Source organism: Eurosta solidaginis, chromosome 2 (genome assembly GCF_040869045.1).
Source record: "Eurosta solidaginis isolate ZX-2024a chromosome 2, ASM4086904v1, whole genome shotgun sequence".
Classification (NCBI taxonomy): Eukaryota; Metazoa; Arthropoda; class Insecta; order Diptera; family Tephritidae; genus Eurosta; species Eurosta solidaginis.
The window spans coordinates 94,054,637-94,064,846 of record NC_090320.1 but is presented as its reverse complement, the minus strand read 5'-3'; the positions used below and the strand labels follow the sequence as shown (position 1 = coordinate 94,064,846).

The following is a 10,210-nucleotide window of genomic DNA, read 5'->3' as shown; positions in this document are numbered from 1 at the left end:
AGGTTGTGGAAGGCCAGGACGCAATTGCTGTTGTGGCCTTGGGACTGGGCGCCCTTGGGCAAGCATTGGGGTACCCGGATGATTTGGGTTTGCGACCTGGCAACATGGCGCGATGAAACCCGTCGAGGGGTTGCCGTCGCGGAGACCAGAACATCTAGGAAAGTGGCACCACCCAAGGCAGGAGCTGCATTGAGCGGATGTCGCAAACCTATATATTCTGTGCTGGCAGACAGTGCAAACGGAGGTAGGGACTAAGAGTCTGTTTCCCTGACCTGCACGATTGCTGCCAGAAAGAGGGGGGAGAAGAAGACGGTAGTAGTTATGAGTGGTATCAGCTGTTTGAGTTGTTGGCGCCGTGGGGCGCGAGCAGCAGCGGGTACTTGTTGTGGCTTGCTGAGCAGAGAGGCTGCTGGAAGGTAGTGGGGGAGCGCTTAGGCGTAGACTACGGGACCCCCTTGGGCGTGAACAGCAAGGAGCCACAAAAGATTTATAAAAGTTACGTGGACGTCGGGTTTTGGGATCAAGCCCAGAACAACCTGTCCGATGCGACCATCGCTTGCACGAGACACACTGAACAGAGTATGACCGTCCTAAAAAGATTCTTTTCTGGCAAATGCAGCAAAAGCATTTCTCAGGACCGGGGTCAGGTGACGGACCCGGATTGGGTTCGAGACCTTCCCGGAGTAAGAGAATATGTGGCAGTCCTGCTGCAAGGAGCTGCTGGGAGGATGACAATTTGTGGGAGGGACGAAACAAATTAAATGGGGTCACACTGAGATGACAGTCCTTGGTCGGGAAAAATCCCGAGTCGCTCCGGTACATAGAACCAACTGCCTTGGGAAGCGTATTGTACTTTTGCACTTGTCGAATTTACTCTCCATTTATATATAGAATGAATATATGTATATGTATGTATCAAACTTTGTAAGTGTATGCGTTTTGCTTTCTTTATTTAGTCACTTTCTCGCAAATATATTAAATTTAAAAAATCAAACTTTATTTGGTATAATATTCTTGAAACCAACTTCTGATTCCGCTTCTTGAGTCTCTGTCTCACACATTATTTATTCTTCAAAAGTATTTGAATATAGTTTTACCATTTTAAAATGTAAAATAAGAGGAGCGGAAATAAACACAACCGTATCGTTTTTCAAAAAAAATGTCATTATCCTCTCACCGGATTTATCTTGTAATATTTGTATCATGTGTATAAATATGTTTTGAGTGAAGTGTCATTGGAAAGCAATACAATCAACACACAAGCACAATGGACTATGTATCTATGTATGTGCACTTACGATCTGAGTGTCATTCTCTGTGCTATGGAGCGTGTTACTGTGTTATGAGCATTTACCAGTTTGAGCGGCATTGCACAGTCAGCTTTGTGGAATCGAGTGTGCCACTGTGTTATAAATTAATCGATAAGTATGCGTGTGCGTTCCGCACATTACTGAGTGTTAACACAATAACACAGCACAGTGCTGTGTTACTCAGCCTTAATCAGCTGTTATATGGACTATTTGTAGGTTTGCAATTATTATTGTATAAAATTTTTGTGTGAAATGTATGTATTTGTTAGTTTTGCTCATTATTCCAACGTTTAAAATGTTTATATTATAGAAGTTATTGGTATGCAGAGGTAATTGCATTTTGGAGTCCTAATTAGGCCGAATTATAATGGAAACAAACTCTATTCATGAGTCCGGAACGGAGGTGCTTGTAGTAAGCGATGAAATTCTTACAGAAGAAGCAGTGGATGTAAGGGAAACTGTTATAAAATGTTCCATTAGTGTACGGCGCCTTGAGAATAAATATATCTACACGACGGTGGGGTAAATACTATAACAGGGGCCGACATCTTATATGTAATACTCCTATATTATTGCTACAAGAGGCTGGGTACATTCCCAAACATCAGAGTGCCGGTATATTGCTGTGTAAAGCATTTGGTTTTTGTATTCAATAATCGAATCTACCTAAATTTAAATGTCTTCGAAACCGAATTCAAAACACATTGCGAGCATTTTCTATTAGCAATATAGGAGTATTGCATATATGTCCGGGAAGTTCTTTACTTTCGCTCATAACTGCTAAAACTCGTCCAAAAAAAGAAAGAGGTGTCAAAAGACGCGGGTAACGTTTTACGAGACGGTGCACCAATAAACTTATTAAAAATTATGGTAAAAGTCTAGTTGAGGGGTCGACTGCTAATACACTACCAAAAAAATCGAGAGAGGTATCAAAAGACTCGTATTAATCTCGAGAACAATAATCCGAAGGCGGAAAAAAATTTGATCTGTCTCCAGGGATATTTGCAGCTGAAGTTGGCGATTTTCATGTGGTTGTTGTGTTTATACCTACGAAAAATATTGTGCATCACCGTGGCGGTAGCCACGGTTATACCACACATCCGGACTTGGCATGGCGTAGCCAAGGATTATTTTTTTGACTGCTGTCAACCCCTCAACTAGACTATTACCAAAAATAATCCTTGGCTACGCCATGCCAAGTCCGGATGTGTGGTATAACCGTGGCTACCGCCACGGTGATGCAATATTTTTTTTTGTGGGTACAACACAACAACAACCACATGCAGATCGCCAACTTCAACTGCAAATATCTCCGGACATAGAAAATTTGTTTCCTTTCCGCCATCAGATTATTGTTCTCGAGATTAATACGCGTCTATTGACACCTCTCTCGATATTTTTGGTAGCGTATTAGCAGTCGACCCCTCAACTAGACTATTACCTTATTTTTTAAGAACGCGGCCGAAGGCTGCCAACGCAGAAAGGTGTTCTGCGCAAAAATACTATGAATTCCACCCCCGGTTTCGGAGGTACCCGCGGGTCTTTATCCGGTTTTTCGTTAATATCTTTTGAACGAGTTAACATTTTTATTTCCGCCTTTTCTTGGACGCGTATTAGCAGTGTCATGCTGTCGTACATAATTACTAATAAATTAAAAGTAACTTTCTTTTTTGTTTTTGCTGTTAGGTATCTGTATTTTATCAACCAAACGACCAATAGAAATAGATTTAAGTTCATTATTTATCCCTAGCTTGGGATGATAAGAAGAAGTCATTATTTGATGACCTCCGAGTAGTTTCGTTAATTCTGACATAAATTTGAAGCAAACTGGGAGCCCTGATCCGTTGTTATTTCCCTAAACCTGAAATATATTCCTTAAAAAATTTATTTACATCCGTAACTTCAGAGATATCTCTTAGCGCGAATTCCTCTGGCCAATGAGTAAATCTATCAATTATAATTAATATGTAACGATATCCCTTCGAAACAGGTAAGGGTCCGACGATATCTAATTGAATGTGTTCAAATCTAGTTTTTGGATTTGGAATTTTAATAACTGGAGATTTTGTATGACGATGTACTTTCGATTTTTGACAACTTATACATTCTTTGGACCAAATATTGATGTCTTTATTCATTTTGGGCAAACAATATTTCTTATCCTTCAAATGACGTGTAGCTCTACTACCAGGATGTGAACTCCCATGCAACATATCAAATATTTTTTTTCTTAAATTGTTTGGAATGAAAGGCCTAGGATTTTCTCCTGACACTTCACACCATATATTAAAGTTAAGAACAGGATTTTTTATTAGTTTTAGAAATTTTTGCTCCGAGGTAATTTTGCCTAATTCACTGTCTTGCTGTTGTTGACTTTGTAAAATTTTGAAATTAATATCTGAATTATTAATCGCTTCTACTTCAAACGCACGAGATAATGTGTCAGCTACAACATTTTCCTGTCCTTTAATATACCTAATATCATTGGTAAATTGTGCAATGTATACCATGTCTAGTTTGTCTTGGACTGCGTTCTGTTTTTGAATTTAAAGCAAGGCTTGTGATCTGTGAAAACTGTAAATTGAAGTCCTTCTAGAAGGTAACGGAAATGTTTAATGTTCAAATAAATAGCTAATAGTTCCCTATCAAATGGATTATATTTAATTTTGGATGGAGACATTTTTTTGAAAAGAATGCAGGTGGTTCTGATTTATTATTAAACGTTTGATGTATGACACCACCTATTGCCATATTGGATGCATCTACATTTAAAGAAAGTTTTGCATCTTTGTTAAAATGATTTAACAATATCGCAGATGCAAACTTTTCTTTAATGCATTCAAAGGCTTTATTAGATGTATCGTCCCAAATTAAAATCTTGTCTCGCCTCTTATTTGTGCTATTAATTAAATCTTAGATAACTGTCTTAGTCTGCTAATTTTGGTATATATCGATGGTAATAATTAACCATACCTGCTTAATAGATTTTGGACCATCAAAATTTCGAATAGCTGAAATGTTTTCTTCCGAGGGCCTAATTTCCATTTCAGAATATTATGTCCTAAAGAGTCAACACTTGTAACGCCAAAAGTACATTTACTTGGTTTTATATTTAAATCGTACTCTGTGAGGCGCTGGAATAGTACGCGAAGATCTTTGAAATGTTGTTCCTCATTTTCGCTTGCCACTAAGAGATCATTAATGTATGTAAGAACAAAGTCTAAACCATTAACTACTTCATTGATAAACCGTTGAAAAGTTTGCGCGGAGTTTCTAAGCCCGAAAGGCATTCGTACAAATTAAAACATGCCAAAAGGTGTAGTGATTGCAGTTTTATAGATATACTCTTCTGCCATTGTAATTTGGTGATAAGCTCTTACCAAATCTAGCTTCGAAAATACTTTCTTATTTCCGAGATTCGTGTTGAAATCATGAACATGGGGCCAAGGATAACGATCTGGGACGGTTACAACGTTTAATCTTCGAAAATCTCCACAAGGACGCCAGTCATTTAATTCCTTCTTGGGTACAAGATGCAGTGGAGATTCTAACGCTGAATTGGAAGGCCTAAATATTCCTGTTTTTACTAAATAATCGAGTTCAGTTTTAGCTACTTTGAATTTATTAGGGTCTAAACGCCTTGGTTTAGAAAATGGTAAATTTCCTTCATTGACGAGTCTGTGAACTGTTGTTTGTCTAACTGGTTGTGAATAATCAGGTTCAGAAAATAGAGAAGGAAATTCTTTCAATAACTTTGTAAATTTGTTACCAACAGCGAAAACCTTTGGTAGTGAAACGTTACAAACACATAAAATTGTGTTAACTGAAAGACTTGTTACCGGATCTACTAAGCGTTTGCGTTTAATATAAAGTAAGATACCATATTTACACAGAAAATCAGCACCGATAATTGATTTGGCTATATCCGATACGGAAATTCGCGACGTAGTCCTAAATTTATATTTAAAAGTTTTTTACTGTATGTCGAAATCGTTGAACCGTTAGCTGCCGTTAAAATAATATCTGATGACTTTTTCGAACATGAAAATTTTTAAACCGGAATACTTTTGTCGAACTATTGTTATTTATAAAAGCGCATGGTTGTTCGCACTTCAAAGCCTGATTACCGAACTTATAATGATACTTACAAATTTGGGTTGTCGCGAGACTTTGATCGATATCTAGAGGGACTTCTAAAACGATTCCTACTAAAAGATCGGGATTTTGAATAATTTTGACTCATCTGATTTTTAATTTCACTGATCTCTAATGATAATTTTTCAAAATTTTTGCAAATAATGTTAGTGGTTTGAACCAAATTTGAAATAATTGCATTTTCGGTTTTAGAATTTCGAAAATTTCTAACTGAAGCTATTTCATTTTTATTAAAAGTTTCCCAAATATTATCAGCTATTAACTAATTCACTTATTTCGGTCGAATTCGAACTAGCAAGAATAACACTTAAATTTTTTGGTAACTTCCTCATCCAAAGTTTTTTAAGAATTTCCTTACTAAAATTGTTTCCAGAGAGTAGCACCAGAGACCGATAAAACTCAGAAGGTTTGCAATCTCCCATTTCTGAATCGTATAATACTCGATCTAACTTGGAATTCTCACTTAATGAGTGCCGTTCAATTAAAATTTGTTGTAATGCAGAAAATTTGTTATTTTCAAGGGGATTTCGAATAAAACAAGAATTGTCATAATTACATCCTGCGGAAGTGCAGTTATGACATATTCATATTTTATCCCTTCCTGAGTAATGTTCTTTCGACTAAATTGCATTTCAGCATGGATGAACCATGCTTCAGGGCAATTATTCCAAAATTGGGGCAATTTAACAGATGTCGCAAAAATTTCATTCGTATTCTGATTAACATAAGGATTTGGTAACACGCCTCCATTATTATACAAATCAATAAGGGAATCATTATTATGTGTGATACATTATGAAGAACAATACCAGTATATTAAACTAAAGTTATTTGACAATTTTCGCACGAAGAAATTAGTAAAACGTTTGATCAAAAAATGTGAAATAAATTGTTTATTTGCTTTCAGAAGAAAAGCAAAAACGAAATCTCACCTCAATTACGAAAATAAATTAGCACAAAACTTCTAAACATTTAAAATCGGAGAAAGGAAATATGAAACATTTAAATTTAGTAAAATATAATATTAATATAATAAATGATACAGCTCACCAAATTTTATAAATCATGATCTATAGCTGTATTTATTGTTGTTGGTTAAAGTTTTCAATGGCATTTGGTTCTTCTTTAGTGCTAGATAATGTTGTTGTTGTATTTTATTTTCGATATTGCTTTTCTTTTTGATACTGATCATGGACTTGTATTCACTTGTTAGACGTATTTCGTTTGCCTGAGCTGTTGCTACCACTATTGCTTTTTGAGTGTTTGCTGTGCAACAAAATCGCTATAATTAATATCGGACGATATAGAAACTTCTTTTGTTTCGACAGGTTCAACTATTATGTTTGTATTAATCGAATATACTAATATACTGGTAGACGCACTGCTATGATAACAGTCCTTAAGTAGCGCACTTGAATTTTATATTCCTTTTTTGTTGCGTAGCGTATTTTATAAGTGAATCTGATAAATTTGTAACTGTTTAAGTTCTTAGCACTGACGTTACTGTTGACGATAAAGAACCAAATTAGTTGCACTTTTATAACACGTTTTAGAAACTTTTTGAGCAATTTCCAATTTGCTAACACTCTCACTGGTTGGAATTTGTATATTTCTATTGATTTCATGTTATGTTTTTTCACCAGATAGCCGGCATTTTCGCGTAGGTAACGAACGAGCGATGTCGATAGGAAAGTTCGGATTCACTAAGCCTGGATCGCCAGTGTAGTGGTTGAAACTACTTTTATATATTTAAGGCAGCACGCCTAAAAGTATGTTTTTATTTAATCGAAAATTTACAGAGGAATGAAAATTTTTGAAAATTCATCTATCAAGATTGAAAATTAAAATTTCAATAATATTATTTTCAAACAAATATTTAAAGTATTACAATACAAAGTATAAATAACAATATAATTATTAAATACAATTAACCCTACACCGCCCATATGAGCTGCCGGTGGGTTGAATCTCTATTTAATGTCCTCGAACTTAGTTTGCATGGCTGAGTAATCTATGTTACTTGTTGTTGTTGTAGCAATGCTCGCCCCACCTAATAGCCGCGACCGATCACAAATTGTCATCAATATCCTCTAACGGGAGTCCAAGGAAACTTGCCGTTTCAACAGGGGTGGACCATAAGGAAAGGGGTGTTAGAGGCGTTGGTTCCACATTACAATTAAAAAGATGGTTGGTGTCATGTGGGGACACATTGCAAGCGGCGCATACATTTTGTATGTCGGGGTTGATTCTGGATCGGTAAGAGTTTAACCTGTTACAGTATCCAGAACGAAGTTGAGCAAGAGTGACACGCGTTTCCCTGGGTAGTATGCGTTCCTCTTCCGCTAGTTCTGGATATTTTTCTTCAAGTACTGGATTCACCAGGCAATTCCCGACATAAAGGTCCGACGCCTGTCTATGGAGTTCACCAAGGACCTGCTTGTGTTTTTCGCTTCATACGGCTGGGTTCTCAGGTGCCGTATTTCCTCAAAATGCTTACGGAGATGACTCCTTAGGCCCCTAGGCGGTGCTGGTTCGTCAATCAGATGTCTGTTGGGATGCCCAGGTTTCTGGGTATTTAACAGAAACTGTTTGGTCAGCATCTCATTTCTCTCCCTGATGGGGAGTATTCTCGCCTCATTATGCAGATGGTGTTCTGGGGACATAAGAAGACAGCCCGTGGCGATTCTGAGAGCAGTATTTTGGCAGGCCTGTAGTTTCTTCCAGTGGGTAGTTTTTAGGCTTGGCGACCATATGGGTGACGCGTAGCACGTAATCGGCTGGCTAATTGCTTTGTATGTGGTCATGAGCGTTTCTTTATCTTTTCCCCAGGTACTGCCAGCAAGGGATTTGAGGATTTTATTACGGCTCTGAATTCTCGGAACAACTGCGGTTGCGTGCGTACCAAAATGTAGATCCTGATCAAACGTCACACCCAAGATTTTGGGGTGTAGGACAGTCGGTAGCGTAGTGCCATCGACGTGGATGTTCAATATGGTCGACATTTGGGGCGTCCATGTTGTAAATAAGGTCGCGAAAGATTTAGTCGGTGACAATGCCAGGTTTCGCGGAGCGAAAAAACTGGAGAGATCAGGGAGATAGCCGTTTATTTTATTGCATAGCTCATCGATCTCTGGCCCTGGGCCTGTGGCCATTATTGTGCAGTCATCGGCGTAGGAAACGATTGTGACTCCTTCCGGTGGTGAAGGTAGCTTAGATATGTAGAAATTAAACAAAAGTGGGGATAGGACACCACCCTGTGGCACCCCTTGTTTAATTCTCCTTGGTTTTGATGTTTCGTTTCTGAATTGCACCGATGCCTGCCGACTACCCAGATAATTTGCGGTCCACCTTTTAAGACATGGGGGAAGGGTAGACCCTTCCAGGTCTTGCAGTAATGAGCCATGGTTGACCGTATCAAAGGCTTTTGATAGGTCTAGCGCTACGAGTACTGTTCTATGGTGGGGGTATTGATTCAAACCGCAATTTATCTGGGTGCTAATGACATTTAGCGCGGAGTAGTGTGACCCCATTTAATCTATGCTACTCGTTTCGTTGCTTAGAATTTTTTCGTTTGCTTTGAAATTTGTAGCGTTGTCGGTGAAGATTTCTCTTGGAATTCCGCGCCGTGTTATGAAATTACGTATGCATAAGATGCAAGAACTGGTATCGAGGCTGTAAGCTATCTCTATGTGAATAGCATGAACCGTGAGGCATGTAAAGATCACTCCCCAACGTTTCTACCGGTGTCTGCCTACCGTAATGTGGATAGGGCCGAAGTAGTCGATACCAACGTAACTAAATGGTTGTTCAAAACTGGCGAGTCGAGTTCGGGCAAGGGAGCCATCTGTGGAGGCCGAGGTTTGGCGAGTATGTTTTTGCAAACTTGGCAGTTTCGACGTACCGTTCGGTACAAACCTCCTAGCCGTGGTATATGGTATCGTTCTCGTATTTCGTTTATTGCAATTTCGTGCGATAGGTGGTGATACCTTTCGTGGATGTCTTTAACTATCAAGTAGGCGATATGGCGCTTACCTGGCAAAATAAAAACATTACGAGCTGTTAAGAATTCGTTCCTACTCCGTGTTCATCTGTAAATACATTTAGGGCTTTTAATTTACTGTGTCCTTCGATACTCTTACTGCTATTTGGGCTAAGTATAACGTTTTCGAACTCGCTGAGTTGCGCTTGAGCTATAAATGTTGTTTTTGCAACTTCAAGCATCTCGATGGTAATCTTATCCGGTGGTTTTTGCGAATGAGCCTTTGCCGCCAACCGCTTCCCACGGCACCCGGTTCTATGTACCGGATCGACTCGGAAGTTTTTTCCCGACCAAGGGCTGTCATTTCAGTGTAACCTCATTTAATTTTTTAGCACTGTTAGTACAACAACAACAATGAGCCTTTGCTTTGCCTCTTTCTACGTAAAGAATGAATGTAGCAAATGACGATATAACCTTCTCCATCTTGAAAAGTATTCGACATTCATAGAAAGTTTTTTCTCGTCTGATTTCCGGATGTGTAGCCGATGATTTTAAATTCACTCTTTTCTAATAGGCCTTAGTCGCAGCGGTATGGCCACTCGTCCTCATCGTTGTACAAGAACGGAGGCCCCTTAAACCAGAGGTCAGCCTCAGCTTTGGAGTCAACCTTAGTTGCGAGGTCAGCAGGATTTGACAGTGAAGATACCAATTTCCACTGGTTCAAACTCGTCCGACCTAAGATATCAGCAACTCTGAACATTACAAA

General features: G+C 38.6%; 1 long non-coding RNA gene across 1 annotated transcript in view; it reads left to right on the top strand.

Annotated features, from left to right (window-relative positions):
* Nucleotides 1-1,463: 1,463 nt before the first annotated feature.
* LOC137240086 (uncharacterized) overlaps nt 1,464-10,210 on the top strand; it is a 133,526-nt gene continuing 124,779 nt past the window's right edge. Inside the window, exons 1-2 of the long non-coding RNA XR_010949595.1 lie at nt 1,464-1,564; nt 1,621-1,758. This is a non-coding gene — a long non-coding RNA (uncharacterized lncRNA). The remainder of the gene's footprint in view (nt 1,565-1,620; nt 1,759-10,210) is intronic.